Source organism: Callospermophilus lateralis, unplaced genomic scaffold, assembly GCF_048772815.1.
Source record: "Callospermophilus lateralis isolate mCalLat2 unplaced genomic scaffold, mCalLat2.hap1 Scaffold_127, whole genome shotgun sequence".
NCBI lineage: Eukaryota > Metazoa > Chordata > Mammalia > Rodentia > Sciuridae > Callospermophilus > Callospermophilus lateralis.
In genome coordinates this window covers 3,212,857-3,232,773 of record NW_027512450.1, presented here as the reverse complement: position 1 = coordinate 3,232,773, position 19,917 = coordinate 3,212,857, and positions in this window count along the sequence as shown.

Sequence of the window (19,917 nt, the reverse complement as noted above, 5' to 3'; positions counted from 1 at the left end):
TTAGCAAGTTTATCATATACACTCTTGCAACCTCTCATGGCCTAAACCAATCGGTTCAAATGTATCCACAACTTGAACTAAAAAATCACCCTTACACAACTTGTTCCTGCCAATGAATGTGCTAATCAAAGTTAAGAGTTGTTGTTTGACTTTTCTGTGATGTGAAATGATTGGCTGTGTGATGTTGTGATGCATACAATATCCCCCAAAATCTACTAATCCTCAATGAATTAAGGGTCAAGACTCACTCTTTGGGAACACTGTATCTGAAATGGTTGTGAGTTCAGGCTTGAGCTTACAATAAACACTCTTGTGTGACTGCATCAGATTCAGTTCCTGGAGGTCTATTGGGGTCTCATGAATCTGGCATTACAGGAGTTGCTTAGGCTCAGGCCTAAGGCCATTCTCACACAACCCCTTTCACCTTGACAGCTCTTCTGCAGATAAACAGAAGCCATAACACATAACTCCTGTCTTCATAAACTTGATCTCTTGAGTCCAGTGTCATTTCAAGTTCTGGGTTTAAAAAGACATATTCATTTTCCTTGATGTTTTCAATAAGTCACACAGAATTCTTAGAAATGGCTTGGAAGGATAACAATGTTATATTGCAAAACTTCATGAACTTTCAAATTGCTTGCTGTTTGTGACTGACCAGTATGTGAAAGGCCTTGGGAATATGTGAATATATTATGAATATAATAGAACTCTTGAGACTTTTTTTCTTACCGTACACACATCCTGAGTCCAAATGAGGCTGTTTACTAGAGGTCATTTCTCAAAGAAGAGATAGTGATCATAAAGGAATAAATTAACCTATATATTATAAATAAATCTAATATATATTTGATTCAAATTGATGACATATATGACCATGCCAAATTGTTTGCTGAATCATTTCAATTACAGTTATTTAGTTATTTTAATGTTTTGCTTACGGTCTGCATTAGAGACATCGTTGACCTGCAATTCAGGAAAACTGTTAATTCTAGCACTGAATTTATCAGGTTTTGAGACTTTTATATATTACTTATTGCCATAGGATCTCTTGTTTCTCAATGTGTATATTTATAAATTTACACATTCTAGAAGATTTTAGAAAGATAAAAGAAAATATGTATTAAAAGAGTAGTTTAAAAAGCTCTTTAATATACCATTGCTATGGTTATTAAATAGCATTTTCTTTTTAAGAATGTATTAACCTGGGGCTGCGGATGTGGCTCAAGCAGTAGCACACTTGCCTGGCATGCATGCAGCCCAGGTTCGATCCTCAGCACCACATACAAACAAAGATGTTGTGTCCGCTGAGATCTAAAAAATAAATACTAAAATTCTCTGTCTCCCTCTTTAAAAAAACAGAATGTATTAACCAGCAATATGTATACAACAATAACATAATAAATAAATATGGTACAAACAAATAAACATAAAATAATAAATGTTATATGATTTATTTTATAATAATATTGGTAAAATATACCCAGAGGTGAAAATAAACATTTAAATAATGATACATATACATGTCCATTTTTATTAAGGTATAGTGAAATACATCTATTTTTGAAATATACTTTTGTTCATGAAAGCATCATAAATATTATTATCAAATTGGATTGAAGCTGCACAAAATTAAAAATCCAAATTGTACATATATCAGTAAATAAGTGGCGTTTAGTGACTGAAATTTCTGAGTCTGTTATTGTGAAACACAGATATTCAGTAAAATATGCTCTGAAGAAAACCTCAATTTGAAAATGTAAAAACATAGAAAGGAGTATTTAGAGTTGTTTTACCATGAGATTAATTTAAAATACCTTTGATACCCAAACAAATACTCTGAAGTTTTTGCTCTTAAGAAATACATATGAAAGAATACAGCAATTCTGTCTCTGAGTAATGCAAGCATAAGAGAAAGATGATAAGAATATTAAGTAAGCCTCAAAAATCTGAGGATCATGAAATAAATAAATTCTTGGCAAGAAAATATCAATCAATTTTGATGTAAAGTCAAAACTAATAAGCATTCTAATTTACCAAATCTTAATGATTTTATATATTAGAGAAAAGAAGTCAGAATTTTAAGCAAATACATGAGAAATGGGTGTGCACAACAAGGTTTAACCTCAGAAAATTTTATACATCCCCTGTGTCTGTCCATGTGTCTCTCTCATGTCTTTCCAGTGTGACATCAAAAAAAAAAAAATGAAGAACAAGTTTTTGAGTAATTATATTTAGGTCTTAAAAAAGTTAAAGAAAATAATTAGCTCTCTTTATCTATTTTTAGAAGTAATTTGCCTTTGTATTTCTTCAATAATTAATGATTACCCTGTGCTTGTTGCTGATAATACAGAATGTGTAGAACCACCCAGAATGAGAGCACTATTTAAATAATGTCAGAACAAAAAGTGCTACAGAAGAGTAGGAACTGAAAAACAAGGCCAAAGCCAGTGGAGGACCACACAGCATTTAGGGGTATATCAAAGAGGAATGGAGTTGGTCTTAAGAGGTCTGACTTCCCTTAGCCAAGACAAATAACTAGTACAAACTGTCTTAAAATATTTTTCTTCAAATCTTATAATTTAATGGATACATGGTAAGAGTCCAGAAGTTAAATGTAAACTAGCAAATTTACATTCATTTCTGGGACACTTTTACTTCTAGTTCTATAGATTAATTAATTTTAATGCCTTTCTAGATATGGTAGATAACTTTTTCTTATTCAACATTTATCAGGTAATTTACAAAGGACTCCATTACAGAATATGGTCATTTTTAAAAATTCATAAAGCAACAGATGAAATTGTTTAAAACACAGACACAGTAATATCACAGGATATAAAGTCTGTGTAGACACCATGGTCTTTATGTTTAGCTCCTAGTTTAAAGAAAGCTTAACTGGCTTGTGTGTTTAGTTTTAAACCAAATTTTATTTTTTCATGTTCTATCTCCCCTTTTCCATATCTCATTTCTCTCATTTTAGAATCATTTTAGGAAAATTTAATGTCCTTGTCTAATCTTCTGTTTTCATTCTGAAGGATCTTTTCAACATTATCTTTCAGGTTTTATAATAGCCATCTATTTTTTTTTAAAAAATAAAACTTGTTCTTAATATACAAATTCTCTCTCTTCATTTTTGAGTTTTGCACCTGGTGAGGTGTGATTCATTGTGTTCAGGTTTGAGAAAATAATCTTTACGTTATAAAGTTTCAATTATATATTTTAAGATAAGGAAACAGTTTTAAAGTTACCGCATTTGCTATAATATTTTAAGTACAACAATTTTAAATTACAAATATTTTAACTACATTAAATTTCTTTCTCATTTGGCAATCCTAATGAAGGTGTAATTCTTTTTTTACTTATAATTTTATTCTATTAAATATGCCTTTTCATTTATTATTCATGTAAAATTATTAATAGAAATTCATCACTGGTTAAGAGACATGAGTCAGCCAAGAGGCAAGTTAAATAAAAATTCAAGTTTATCTCCATACACAAAACAACTCTCTAAGCATACTTTTGCTGGAAAAAATACTTCAAGATGGCAAGTAGCACAAACAAGTGTGCTGAAGGCTGAAACTGATTCTGAAAGCTAATGCCTCTCCCACAGCACACCATCACAAAGTGAAGATTTCTAAAGTCTGGGAGACTAAGGTGGATATTTTTGATGGAAACACGTACTCTTGTGATACTAACAAATTGTAGAGAAAAAATGATTGATAAAACCCATGAAATGCAGGAACCTCAGAGTTCTGAAAACTATCTCAGATGTAAGCCACACAGTATACCTGCCTGACCATTAGATTTTGTTCACTTTAGACCTTTTAGAGTGGGAAACAAACATTGATTAAATAAATCACTGAGATGTGGGGTTCTAAACAACATTTATTTTCTCAACTATACAGTCTAAAACATTAGTCCTAATAGATTAAAGCACAAGTATCTGGGACATATTTTTCAAGGCTTTTTAATTTTATTAGAATATACATTTAATGTGCCACATTCTTTTCCAAATTTCTTATGGAACAATATCAAAGATTTGACATTTTGCTTGATGATACTTAGGGAGTCACTTAAAGAACTGTAGAGTCATTCCACTCATGCCAAGATGATATCATATTTACACAAAGAGTGAGTTTTTAGGTTATTTGTGGTATAAGGCACAGATTCTATTCAAAACATTAGCAAAAGAAAATACAATCATTGTCAGATGAAGTCCTGATATATAAAAATAAAATAACTTAAAAAAATTCCAAGCTGGGCATGGTGGCGAATGCCTGTAATCTTGGTTGGCTCTAGAGACTAAGGCATGAGAATTGCAAGCTCAAAGTCAGTCTCAGAAATTCTGCAAGATTAAGTCTCAAAAACAAAAAAAGAAAGAAAGAGAAAAGAAAAGAAAGAGCTGAGGTTTGGCTCAGTAGTTAATCACCTGTGGGTTCAAACCCTGATTTAAATAATAATACTAATAATAGTTCTAAATGACATCATGATAAACACAATAAAAATTTGTAACTGAACTTTTTTTTGGTGGTACTGGGGATTAAACCCAGGGCCTTGTGAATGTGAGGCCAGCACTCTACCAACTGAGTTATATCCCCAACCCTATAACTGAACATCTTACTAGACTCTAGCTTCCTTCTGTGACTTTTGTGTTTTTGCTATTCCTTCTATTATTCTATACTTTCTGGCAAAATTTTCTTCAGCAATGAAAAACTCACTCCTTCCACAAATTACCTTCATAAAGGAAAATTTCATGACATCTTCACCCCTTTGGTAAGGATTGTCAAGTCTTCTGTTATGAGTTAAAAACTCTATCCTGTTCTTTAATTTGATACTTCTGCCTGTTTTCTGTCCTTTTGTTTAAAATTGTGATTTATAAGTGTATAGTTACAATTATGGTTTACATTGCTTCCTTGTCTTAGAACAAATATGCCTTTTGCACACTTCTCTCTAAACACCAAAACTCATGCTTTCATTTTCTTTGTGTTCAGCTACATCACCAAGGTGGCTACAGGTCTTAATGCAAGCAGTTTCTGTTTCATCTGGTCCTGGCTTCCTCCCTCCGATGTATGGTGTCCAAATTTTTTTGAGCTTGGTGAGACTTTTAGTGAGGTTACATCTCATATACCAGTTTTGATGTAATGAGATGTTTTTTGAAAATGTGGTGTAAGTGATAAGTGGATGTGATATTGGGACTTCATGGGGATAAGTGACTGCAGTGTCTACCTGTCCTGCTATGAGGTCTTCTTCATGGTACAAAAACATTGTCTTATCCCTTGTTTACAAAACTTGAATTGATGGGGTATACGAAACCAAGGTTCATGTAGTTCTGATCTCAAAAGTTATGACCACTGCATGTCTACATTGTATAGAGCGCTTGCTTTGTTTCAGGGCTACTTTACTTTAGAGAACTCTGAAAATTTCTTTTATAACATATAAGTAAAGAAAACAGGGCTGGGGATGTGGTTCAAGAGGTAGTGAGCTTGCCTGGAGTGTGTGTGGCCTGCGTTTGATCCTCAGCACCACATCCAAACAAAGATGTTGTGTCCGCCGAAAACAAAAAAACAAAAAAACAAAAAAATATTAAAATTAAAATTCTCCCTCTTTCTCTCTCTCTTTAAAAAATAAATAAATAAATAAATAAATAAATAAATAAATAAATATTTTTAAAAAAGAAAAAGAAAACAATGTTGGGCATGTTCAAATTTTCCAGAAAAATCTGAGAGCAATTATTAATGATTGACACATAAGCAAACTGAGAATCCCCGAATTAAGTGATATATCATAGTTTATAAAGTTACTAAATGAGAAAAGCTAAGATTCTAATGAAATCTAGTTAAGGTTTTACACCTAAAAAATACTATAATATTCACAAAGTCTTACACCTAATACATTATGAGGCAAGGCTATTACATTATTGGCTTCTCCATTTAATATTTTCATTTTAGAAACATTTTACTAGTAGAAATAATAGTATTTCTGATGATACATATATAAGAAAATATTCAACACCTTCAACATCCACAATGTTCAATAGAAACCATGTAGAGTTTTTATACCTTTATATCAGATTTTTAGAAAAAGCATTTATAATCTGATAGTTAAAATCATTTTTTAAATTGTGGTAGTATAAACATTGTTGTAGCTGCATTCATGTAGTGTGCTGTGATGCCCTTCAGTATATGAATTGATAAAGAAAATGTTCTTTTTATACAAAATGGGATAATGCTCATCATTTAAGAGAATGAAATCATGGCATATGCAAGTAAATGGATGGAGCTGAAGAATATTATGCTAAGTGAAGTAAGCCAATCCCCCAAACCAAATGCTGAATGTTTTCTCTGACATAAAATTTCTGATACGTAATGGAAAGGAGGGAGAAGCATGGAAGGAACAGAAAAAACTATAGATAAGGCAGCGTGGAGGAAGGGAAAGAAAGGGAGCATGGGGATAGGAAAGTGATGAAATGAGATGGATGTCATTATCCTAAGTACATGTATGAAGACATGAATGGTGTGACTCTGTTGTGTACAAGAGATATGAAAAATTGTACTCTATTTGGGTACATTCAATGCATTCAACTGTCTTTTATAATAAATTAGAATAAAATCTAAAAATTATGTCATAAAATATTGTGAGCAAATTCTGAGGAAATAAAATATTTAAAAACAAAAATAAAAAAGCATGTTTATATATGTTGAAATGTTGTATATATTCCATCGTGGAGTTTGTAATACTCAAGAATAACTATAACATATTATGAAAAAAATCAAATACTTTTGAAGCAACTAAAATATATTTATTTATTAAAAAATAATATATTGTCTCATTTAAATCTATTCTTTGAGTGAGATGCAGAAAGACAGAATACAAAGAGTGATTAAGAAAGTAAAACAAAATAGGTAGAAGTGAAAAACTAAATATACAAATGAAGAAAGAAGTCTTAATGTACTAGAGAATCCATGCTAAAAATAAGAAAAGAAGTGAATGCATGATAAGACAGTGAGGAATGACAGATTATGTATCCTCTGATAAATCTATGAAAACTTATTTTTTTGGGATAAAGATAACATATGAAACTATTTCTCACAAGTTTAGACACAATTTTGTAATTACTTATTCATGAAAGTGCATTAAATAATATCAATACTAGATACTTCCTGAAATTTTTCTTCAAGTCAATGAAATCTTATATATATTTTAGAATATGTATGTGCATGTGCACTCTAGAACACTATGTATAAATGTATATATGTTTTATCTAAGGTTAACTTTTATATGTATGTGAAATAATTTTATTCTTTTATATTTTTCTATATAATGGTAAATAAAATATTTTTGTAGAAAATATAAAGTGAGTGATCTGTTTATTTTAAAGTGTCTGAATTTTTTTTTACATAACTGGCTTTGTAAAGCCAGTCATTTCTATATTTTAAATAAAAGGTGTGTTTGAGGAGGCTGGGGATATGTCTCAAGCAGTAGTGTGCTCACCTGGCATGCACATGCCTCTGAGTTCGATCCTCAGCACCACATACAAATAAAGATGTTGTATCTGCCAAAAACTAAAAAAATAAATATTAAAAATCTTTCTCTCTTTCTCTCTCTCTCTCTCTCTCTCTCTCTCTCTCTCTCTCAAAAAAATATGCGTTTGAATAAAAATATTTTAAGAAAGCCTCCACTCATTGATGAATAAAATTCCCTATTAAAGAGTATTGGCCATTTTCATTTTTTTTTTAAGTAGAAAATGTTTCCCATAAAAAGAAGAAATGGATGTTAGCCCACCACAGTACGCTAAGTCACCTTTCATAAAAACCTATGGCAGGGATGCTAAGATTATATTTCAAAGCACAATGGATCTCAAACATCAAATAAAACTTTTGGCTTAATGAAACAAAAAGAAAAGATTTTATCAGCATTTTCTATTTACCACAGAGCATTCTCTCAAAGAAGTAGGCAGTCCTATGCTAAGTATTTGATAGCATACCCTTGGTGTCAACATTTCCTATTCTTCTATAACAATCACTGGAGGACCAGATTTCCCCTCACAGTCAGCATTCTATTTTCTTCTATAGGGCATGCTCACAAAGCAAAACAAATGGGATTTCATGGAAAAGGAGTTTTTAACTCATATTTTTCTTACTCTTTTTTTCTGGAAACAAACAGAATGCATCTGTCTTCAAAATTACTTTCACCATAGTTTACTACAATTTTCTAATCCCAATATTGGACTGCAGGAATCTCTTTTGTGGGAGCCAGTGTTGAGGGTCTTCTGCTGCCAAACAGAGGCCTCACAAGCCATGTGGAATTTGGATGATCCATGTCATGTCTTGTGAACTGCATGGCTTACACATTTGCTTTCCAAAAGAGTCAACCTGCTGTGATCTAAAAGATCCTGTATTATATAAAACATGATTTTCTTTGAAATTGGCCATCTTTATTCAGCTCAGCTAGTGTGCTGCTCCTAATGGTCTCTGAATTAATATTAGTGAAACACAAAAGAGCAGTGGGCCTCAACCATTATTTTTCACCTGTTTCAATCCAAATATTCTTCAGGACTACTTCAGGATTTTTTGTATAAAAAGCCCAACCATCTTAAATAGTTTAATATACCAGTGAATTAAAAGGCCCTATTCTTACATCTTTATGACTCTAATTAGCTTGAATGCTTAAAATTGATTTAAGTTGTAAACCATGCTGTTTTGTTGCAGTAAATGGTATTCTGTATGTGCATCAAATCACTGTATCAGTGTGAAGTAAATGTATGGATACTTAGATCAAGATAGCAGGGGCATGGGTGAGAAATTCTACACATCAAGAAAGAGCTGAAAGACCTGTGTCTGTGCCTGGATCTGGGTTGTGACTCAATGGTAGAACACTTGCTTAGCATGTTTGATGCACAGGGTTTCATCTAAGCACTGCATATAAACAAAATAAACAAAATAAAGTCCCATCAACATCCAAAAATATATATAAATAAATAAAGTGCTTAAGTACTTTTTCAGAATTAGTCTATGCCATTTTAAGAAAATAAAAACAAAATGAAATGTTTCACCCCTTGTAGAAAAGCTATTACCTTCAATAAAGTGCAGGTTATAAATTTATTTCTTCTTTGTTATCCTGTGAGGAAATTACAACATGTTAAAAATTCAGTTGTATGTTATCACCCAAAATAATGATTGAATATCAGAGTTTTTCTTCCTATGCAATAATCACCACCCTTACTGTTATTGTAGGAGAAATTAATAAACACAGAAAGCTTGGCTATTGTCACAAAGTTTATGTAAACATGTTGCTCTAAATTAAATTTATATGATCCATTATGATTTGCTACCAATGCAGATATCTTGTTACCATTTGGAACACATGAAGAGGTGATGAATTGATTGCTATTTCAGTTTCAAGAGAAACATTTCCTATAAGCGCATTTGTATTTTGTCAAGAAGATAAAGCAAGAACAGTAAGGACTTATTGATTCCTGATCCATGCAAAAATAACTGAGAAAGAAGGGTGATATCACTTAGAACATGTACACAAGTCTATATCCACTTTTTAAAAATCATATTAAAAATACATACAAAGAACTACAGATCCAGTTAAGAAAAAATCAGCTACTCCAGGCAATAAAACTACAGGAGATATCACAATATCAATACTTGACAGAATAGAAGATGGCGGCGAAGGGAGTGCATTACCCCCGTGTACCCCATCTTTGTGCCGGGAGAATGACGAGTTAGAAAGGCTAAAAGCTATCTTGTTAGGAATTTCCAGCAAAATTGGGGTGCTCCAAAAGCTAGAGGAAGGATTTCCATGGCAGAAGACGGGGCTTGTGAGGACCGGTCAGGACTCACCTGTTTCTTTGGTCAGCCGGCAAAGGAGACGAAATGCTGCCATTCGCATGGGATAACAACACGGCAGAGATCTAATTTCATCAGAAAGCGGTGGAGGAGAGAACTTCATCGATACCAGCGGCGACACAAACAGTTGGTCTCCTGGTAAAGAAAATGAGTCACAAACACCCGAGTATCTCTCACTTTGTCATCAAGCCAGAGGGGCAGAGCAGAGCTGCTGCCCGCTCCTGGAATGGGCCCAGCGGCCCGCCAGCATGACCTCAATTGGAGTAGGGACAGAGCAGAGCCACCACCCGCACCCGCAAAGTAGGCAGGCCTGCGACAGACCAGCAGATCAGGCCCAGAGGCATGCCAGCATGGTACACACGTCACCCCAACCTGAGTAGGGGTAGAGCAGAGCCTTCATGCCCAGATCAGGCCCAGTGGCCCGCTGGTGTGGTAGTCACATAACCCCAATTGGAGTAGGGTCAGAGCAGAGCCGCCACACGCGCCCACAAGGTAGGCAGACCTGCGACAACTGGGCAGATAATGCCAAAAGTAAAGTCAACATTTAGAATTGAAGTAAATAATAATCTTAAGTGATAAGAATTCCTTAATTTAATACTTTAAAAATAATAACAACATTTTGCCAGGGAGCAAATTTGTGACATTGCAGTCAAGGGGAGATATAAAGAATGTCCATGCATTTCTGCCCCTTTCAATTCTTTATTCACTCAAATTCTTAATACAACTTTACTCTAGAAGTTCCTAATGAAGAAAACAACAATCCTTAATGATAGGCCCTGCAGTGGAGATAATCAAATAACACCAAGCAATTCTAGATTAATTAATTCCCAGAAAACAATATTAGATTAATTCTGAACATTGCAAAACAGATTTAATCATGACAGGCTAGTGACAGACATTTCATCTGAATGCTAAGTTCAAAACTCTCAAGCCTTAGGCTTTATGTCCTGCAGATTCACACTCACTCAGACAGCAGTGATCAGGTCCTAAACCAAAACAGGCTTTTTCTGGTGGGGAGTGGACGACCAGTTGAGGAGAGGGTCAAAGGGAGAAGTTGCAGCTCTCACAAAGGTCCAGACAAGGCGGTAGAGTTTGAGAGCAGTGAGGATCACACAGAGAATAGGAAAATGATGGCAGGAGATGGGATGTCAGTGTAGGTTCTCATCAGGCTCTCCAGCTGGAGTACATACTCGTTTAGGCTGGCTAAAACCCTGTTTTTAGCTCTATTTTTTATACTAAATTTTGTTTTTATTTTTTATTTTTTACCACACCTTGTAATATTCAGGTACCACCAGATTTCTCATTTACCCTGAGGTCAGAAATATCTGGTCTGGTGGTCTCCATCCTGATATTCTCACCTTTCACTCTTATCAGGAGAGAAAAGCCTGCCAGAGGCTTTATTCAGCTTATCAGGGTGAGGACAAGTAATTTGTCTGAGGCCATATTAGAGGGCTCTGTGGGTGTGCCTGGTGAAAAGTGACCTCTATTTATGACCTCAGGTTTCAAAATGGAGTTTTTTAAATGGAGTGAGAAACTGATGTGACTCCATTTTTGAGAAACCAGCCACCTAAGAGCAAAGCCTGTCCAAAGGGGGGAGTTACCCTTGTCCATGGAAAAACTCAGAGTGCTCCTAGGCATATACCAACCCTGGTGAGTTGTTTGTCTGTAAATAACTGGAGAGATCTTCCATGCCAAGTGATCCTGACTCAGTTACACTAGGTTAGGACCCACAGCAACCCCCTAGCTACCACAAAAAACATGAGACACAGAAAACACCAGAAACACCAGGTGACCTTCCCAGTAGTTTTGTTGATTGGTAACATGATTAGGCAAGTTTATCATATACACTCTTGCAACCTCTCATGGCCTAAACCAATCGGTTCAAAAGTATCCACAACTTGAACTAACCAATCACCCTTACACAACTTGTTTCTGCCAATGAATGTGCTAATCTATGTTAAGAGTTGTTGTTTGACTTTTCTGTGATGTGAAATGATTGGCTGTGTGATGTTGTGATGCATACAATATCCCATAAAATCTATTAATCCTCAATGAATTAAGGGTCAAGACTCATTCTTTGGGACCACTATATCTGAAATGGTTGTGAGTCCAGGCTTGAGCTTACAATAAACACTCTTGTGTGACTGCATCAGATTCATCTCCTGGAGGTCTATTCGGGTCTCATGAATCTGGCATTACAGGAGTTGCTTAGGCTCAGGCCTAAGGCCATTCTCACACAACCCCTTTCACCTTGACAGCTCTTCTGCAGATAAACAGAAGCCATAACACATAACTCCTTTCTTCATAAACTTGATCTCTTGAGTCCAGTGTCATTTCAAGTTCTGGGTTTAAAAAGACATATTCATTTTCCTTGATGTTTTCAATAAATCACACAGAATTCTTAGAAATGGCTTGGAAGGATAACAATGTTATATTGCAAAACTTCATGAACATTCAAATTGCTTGGTGTGTGTGACTGACCAGTATGTGAGAGACCTTGGGAATATGTGAATATATTATGAATATAATAGAACTCTTGAGACTATTTTTCTTACTGTACACACATCCTGAGGCCAAATGAGGCTGTTTACTAGAGGTCATTTCTCAAAGAAGAGATAGTGATCATAAAGGAATAAATTAACCTATATATTATAAATAAATCTAATATATATTTGATTAAAATTGAGGCCATATATGGTCATGCCAAATAGTTTGCTGAATCATTTCAATTACAGTTATTTAGTTATTTTAATGTTTTGCTTACTATCTGCATTAGAGACATCGTTGACCTGCATTTCAGGAAAACTGTTAATTCTAGCACTGAATTTATCAGGTTTTGATTCCTTGATATATTACTTATTGCCATTGGATCTCTTGTTCCTTAATGTGTATATTTATAAATTTACACATTTTAGAAGGTTTTAGAAAGATAAAAGAAAATATGTATTAAAAAAGTAGTTTAAAAAGATCTTTAATATTCCATTTCTATGGTTATTAAATAGCATTTTCTTTTTACGAATGTATTAACCTGGGGCTGGGGAGTGGCTCAAGCAGTAGCGCACTTGCCTGGCATGCATGCAGCCCAGGTTTGATCCTCAGCACCACATACAAACAAAGATGTGTGTCTGCTGAAAACTAAAAAATAAATATTAAAATTCTCACTCTCTCTTTAAAAAAAAAAGAATGTGTTAACCAGTAATATGTATACAACAATAACATAATAAATAAATATGGTACAAACAAATAAACATATATTAATAAATGTTATATGATTTATTTTATAATAATATTGGTAAAATATACCCAGAGGTGAAAATAAACATTTAAATAATGATACATATACATGTCCATTTTTATTAAGGTATAGTGAAATACATCTATTTTTGTAATGTACTTTTGTTCATGAAAGCATCATAACTATTTTTATCAAATATGATTGTAGCTGCACAAAATTAAAAATCCAAATTGTACATATTTCAGTAAATAAATGGCTTTTAGTGACTGAAATTTCTGAGTCTGTTATTGTGAAACACAAATATTCAGTAAAATATGCTCTGAAGAAAACCTCAATTTGAAAATGTAAAACATAGAAAGGAGTATTTAGAGTTGTTTTACCATGAGATTAATTTAAAATACCTTTGATACCCAAAACAAATACTCTGAAGTTTTTGCTCTTAAGAAATACATATGAAAGAATACAGCAATTCTGTCTCTGAGTAATGGAAGCATAAGAGAAAGATGATAAGAATATTAAGTAAGCCTCAAAAATCTGAGGATCATGAAATAAATAAATTCTTGGCAAGAAAATATCAATCAATTTTGATGTAAAGTCAAAACTAATAAGCATTCTAATTTACCAAATCTTAATGATTTTATATATTAGAGAAAAGAAGTCAGAATTTTAAGCAAATACATGAGAAATGGGTGTGCACAACAAGGTTTAACCTCAGAAAATTTTATACATCCCCTGTGTCTGTCCATGTGTCTCTCTCATGTCTTTCCAGTGTGACATCAAAAAAAAAATGAAGAACAAGTTTTTGAGTAATTATATTTAGGTCTTAAAAAAGTTAAAGAAAATAATTAGCTCTCTTTATCTATTTTTTAGAAGTAACTTGCCTTCGTATTTCTTCAATAATTAATGATTACCCTATGCTTGTTGCTGATAATACATAATGTGTAGAACCACCCAGAATGAGAGCACTATTTAAATAATGTCAGAACAAAAAGTGCTACAGAATAGTAGGAACTGAACAACAAGGCCAAAGCCAGTGCAGAACCACACAGCATTTAGGGGTATATCAAAGAGGAATGGAGTTGGTCTTAAGAGGTCTGACTTCCCTTAGCCAAGACAAATAACTAGTACAAACTGTCTTAAAATATTTTTCTTCAAATCTTATAATTTAATGGATACATGGTAAGAATCCAGAAGTTAAATGTAAACTAGCAAATTTACATTCATTTCTGGGACACTTTTACTTCTAGTTCTATAGATTAATTAATTTTAATGCCTTTCTAGATATGGTAGATAACTTTTTCTTATTCAACATTTATCAGGTAATTTACAAATGACTCCATTACAGAATTCAGTCATTTTTAAAAATTCATAAAGCAACAGATGAAATTGTTTGAAACACAGACACAGTAATATCACAGGATATAAAGTCTGTGTTGACACCATGGTCTTTATGTTTAGCTCATAGTTTAAAGAAAGGTTGACTGGCTTGTATGTTTAGTTTTAAACCTTATCTCAAAAAACATGAAACAACTTCTCCTGTGTCTTTAGACAGGGAGACTGGTGGTAACACAGGGACAACTGTGGTTTTGGCACCTTTATTCATGATCAGTTTTTACTTTGTGGAAAGACTTAAAACTCTTTGAAGATTCACATTCCCACTCAGCAGTAGGGAATTTTATTTTTTCATGTTCTGTCTCCCCTTTTCCATATCTCATTTCTCTCATTTTAGAATCATGTTAGGAAAATTTAATCTCCTTGTCTAATCTTCTGTTTTCATTCTGAAGGATCTTTTCAACATTATCTTTCAGATTTTATAATAGCCATCTATTTTTTAAAAATAACTTAATCTTGTTCTTAATATAGAAATTCTCTGCCTTCATTTTTGAGTTTTGCACGTGGTGAGATGTGATTTATTGAGTTCAGGTTTAAAAAAATAATCTTTAAGTTATAAAGTTTCAATTATATATTTTAAGATAAAGAAACAGTTTTAAAGGTATTGCTATAATATTTTAAGTACAATAATTTAAAATTACAAATATTTAAAATACATTAAATTTCTTTCTCATTTGGCAATCCTAATGAAGGCAAAATGGCTCATTCTATTTTTACTTATAATTTTATTCTATTAAATATCCCTTTACATTTATTATTCATGTAAAATTATTAATAGAAATTCATCACTGGTTAAGAGACATGAATCAGCCAAGAGGCAAGTTAAATAAAAATTCAAGTTTATCTCCATACACAAAACAACCCTCTAAGCATACTTTTTGCTGGAAAAAATACTTCAAGATGGCAAGTAGCACAAACAAGTGTGCTGAAGGCTGAAACTGATTCTGAAAGCTAATGCCTCTCCCAAAGCACACCATCACAAAGTGAAGATTTCTAAAGTCTGGGAGACTAAGGTTGATAATTTTGATGGAAACATGTACTCTTGTGATACTAACAAATTGTAGAGGAAAAATGATTCATAAAACCCATGAAATGCAGGAACCCCAGAGTTCTGAAAACTATCTCAGATGTAAGTCACACAGTATACCTGCCTGACCATTAGATTTTGTTCACTTTAGACCTTTTAGAGTGGGAAATAAACATTGATTAAATAAATCACTGAGATGTGGGGTTCTAAACAACATTTATTTTCTCAACTATACAGTCTAAAACATTAGTCCTAATAGATTAAAGCACAAGTATCTGGGACATATTTTTCAAGGCTTTTTAATTTTATTAGAATATACATTTAATGTGCCACATTCTTTTCCAAATTTCTTATGGAACAATATCAAAGATTTGACATTTTGCTTGATGATACTTAGGGAGTCACTTAAAGAACTGTAGAGTCATTCCACTCAAGCCAAGATGATATCATATTTACATAAAGAGTGAGTTTAATGTGGCTCCAGAGGTAGTGCGCTCGCCTGGAGTGTGTGTGGCCTGGGTTTGATTCTCAGCACCGCATACAAACAAAGATGTTGTGTCCACCAAAAACTAAAAAAAAAAAAAAAAAAAAAAAAAAAATTAAAATTAAAATTCTCTCTCTCTCTTTAAAAAATAAATAAATAAATAAATATTTTTAGAAAAGAAAAAAAAAACAATGTTGTGCATGTTCAAATTTTCCAGAAAAATCTGAGAGCAATTATTAATGATTGACAGATAAGCAAACTGAGAATCCCCGAGTTAAGTGATATATCATAGTTTATAAAGTTACTAAGTGCGAAAAGCTAAGATTCAAATGAAATCTAGTTAAGGTTTTACACCTAAAAATACTATAATATTTACAAAGTCTTACACCTAATACATTATGAGGCAAAGCTATTACTTTATTGGCTTCTCCATTTAATATTTTCATTTTAGAAACATTTTATTAGTAGAAATAATAGTATTTCTGATGATACATATATAAGAAAATATTCAACACCTTCACCGTCCACAATGTTCAATAGAAACCATGTAGAGTTTTTATTCCTTTATATCAGATTTTTAGAAAAAGCATTTATAATCTGATAGTTAAAATCATTTTTTAAATTGTGGTAGTGTAAACATTGTTGTAGCTGCATTCAAGTAGTGTGCTGTGATGCCCTTCAGTATATGAATTGATAAAGAAAATGTTCTTTTTATACAAAATGGGATAATGTTCATCATTTAAGAGAATGAAATCATGGCATGTGCAAGTAAATGGATGGAGCTGAAGAATATTATGCTAAGTGAAGTAAGCCAATTCCCCAAACCAAATGCTGAATGTTTTCTCTGACATAAAATTTCTGATACGTAATGGAAATGAGGGAGAAGCATGGGAGGAACAGAAAAAACTATAGATAAGGCAGCGTGGAGGAAGGGAAAGAAAGGGAGCATGGGGATAGGAAAGTGATGAAATGAGATGGATGTCATTATCCTAAGTACATGTATGAAGACATGAATGGTGTGACTCTGTTGTGTATAAGAGATATGAAAAATTGTACTCTATTTGGGTAATATGAATTACAATGCATTCTACTGTCTTTTATAATAAATTAGAATTAAATCTAAAAATTATGTTATAAAAGATTGTGAGCAAATTCAGAGGAAATAAAATATTTAAATACATAAATAAAAAAGCATGTTTATATATGTTGAAATGTTGTATATATTCCATTGTGGAGTTTGTAATACTCAAGAATAACTATAACATATTATGAAAAAAAAGCAAATACTTTTGAAGCAACTAAAATATATTCATTTATTAAAAAATAATATATTGTCTCATTTAAATCTATTCTTTGAGTGAGATGCAGAAAGACAGAATACAAAGAGTGATTAAGAAAGTAAAACAAAATAGGTAGAAGTGAGAAACTAAATATACAAATGAAGAAAGAAATCTTAATGTACTAGAGAATCCATGCTAAAAATAAGAAAAGAAGTGAATGCATGATAAGACAGTGAGGAATGACAGATTATGTATCCTCTGATAAATCTATGAAAACTTATTTTTTTGGGATAAAGATAACATATGAAACTATTTCTCACAAGTTTAGACACGATTTTGTAATTACTTATTCATGAAAGTGTATTAAATAATATCAATACTAGATACTTCCTGAAATTTTTCTCCAAGTCGATGAAATCTTATATATATTTTAGAATATGTATGCGCATGTGCACTCTAGAACACTATGTATAAATTTATATATGTTTTATCTAAGGTTAACTTTTATATGTATGTGAAATAATTTGATTCTTTTATATTTTTCTAAATATACTGGTAAATAAAATATTTTTGTAGAAAATATAATGTGAGTGATCTGTTTATTTTAAAGTGTCTGAATTTTTTTTTACATAACTGGCTTTGTAAAGGCAGTCATTTCTATATTTTAAATAAAAGGTGTGTTTGAGGAGGCTGGGGATATGTCTCAAGCAGTAGTGTGCTCACCTGGCATGCGCATGCCTCTGAGTTCGATCCTCAGCACCACATACAAATAAAGATGTTGTATCCGCCAAAAACTAAAAAAATAAATATTAAAAATCTCTTTCTCTCTCTCTCTCTCTCTCTCTCTCTCTCTCTCTCTCTCTCTCTCTCTCAAAAAAAAAATATGTGTTTGAATAAAAATATTTTAAGAAAGCCTCCACTCAATGATGAATAAAATTTCCTATTAAAGAGTATTGGCCATTTTCATTTTTTTTAAATAGAAAATGTTTCCCATAAAAAGAAGAAATGGATTTAGCCCACCACAGTACGCTAAATCATCTTTCATAAAAACCTATGGCAGGGATGCTAAGAAGATGATATTTCAAAGCACAATGGATCTCAAACATCAAATAAAACTTTTGGCTTAAAGAAACAAAAAGAAATAATTTTATCAGCATTTTCTATTTACCACAGAGCCTTCTCTCAAAGAAGTAGGCAGTCCTATACTAAGTATTTGATAGCATACCCTTGGTGTCAAGATTTCCTATTCTTCTATAACAATCACTGGAGGTCCAGATTTTCCCTCACAGTCAGAATTCTATTTTCTTCTATAGGGTATGCTCACAAAGCAAAACAAATGGGATTTCATGGAAAAGGAGTTTTTAACTCATATTTTTCTTACTCTTTTTTCTGGAAACAAACAGAATGCATCTGTCTTCAAAATTACTTTCACCATAGTTTACTACAATTTTCTAATCCCAATATTGGACTGCAGGAATCTCTTTTGTGGGAGCCAGTGTTGAGGGTCTTCTGCTGCCAAACAGAGGCCTCACAAGCCATGCGGAATTTGGATGATCCATGTCATGTCTTGTGAACTGCATGGCTTACACATTGCTTTCCAAAAGAGTCAACCTGATGTGATCTAAAAGGTCCTGTATTATATAAAATATGATTTTCTTTGAAATTGGCCATCTTTATTCAGCTCAGCTAGTGTGCTGCTCCTAATGGTCTCTGAATTAATATTAGTGAAACACAAAAGAGCAGTGGGCCTCAACCATTATTTTTCACCTGTTTCAATCCAAATATTCTTCAGGACTACTTCAGGATTTTTTGTATAAAAAGCCCAACCATCTTAAATAGTTTAATATACCAGTAGATTAAAAGGCGCTATTCTTATAGCTTTATGACTCTAATTAGCTTGAATGCTTAAAATTGATTTAAGTTGTAAACCATGCTGTTTTTTTGCAGTAAATGGTATTCTGTATGTGCATCAAATCACTGTATCAGTGTGAAGTAAATGTATGGATACTTAGATCAAGACAGCAGAGGCATGGGTGAGATATTCTACACATCAAGAAAGAGCTGAAAGACCTGTGTCTGTGCCGGGATCTGGGATTGTGACTCAATGGTAGAACACTTGCTTAGCATGTTTGACTCACAGGGTTTCATCTAAGCACTGCATATAAACAAAATAAACAAAATAAAGACCCATCAACATCCAAAAATATGTATAAATAAATAAAGTGCTTAAGTACTTTCTCAGAATTAGTCTATGTCATTTTAAGAAAATAAAAACCTAGAGATCTGGATTTTCAAATATACAAGTCTATTTTACCCACAATGAATTAAACTAACAGTCAAAGAGAAACATAAAATGAGATAAACACCACATCAACAGAGGAGGTGATCTCCTGTGACAAAAGACTTCAAAGAACTTTTGGAAAACAGAAAGTCTGGAAGCAGATGAAGGATGCATTTGAGTTCTAATTAGTTCTCCCCAGAAGGTAGATTAAGACCATGACTAGGCATCTTGGAAGTCCATAAGTGAGTGTGCTTCAGATCAGCACAATGGAAATAAAGAGAAGGAAGCTTCACAGAATCTGGGTTTGCAGTTTTATCTCAAAGGAGGCTTCTGCTTACTCAAAGTGAAATTTTGGGGCTGTCTT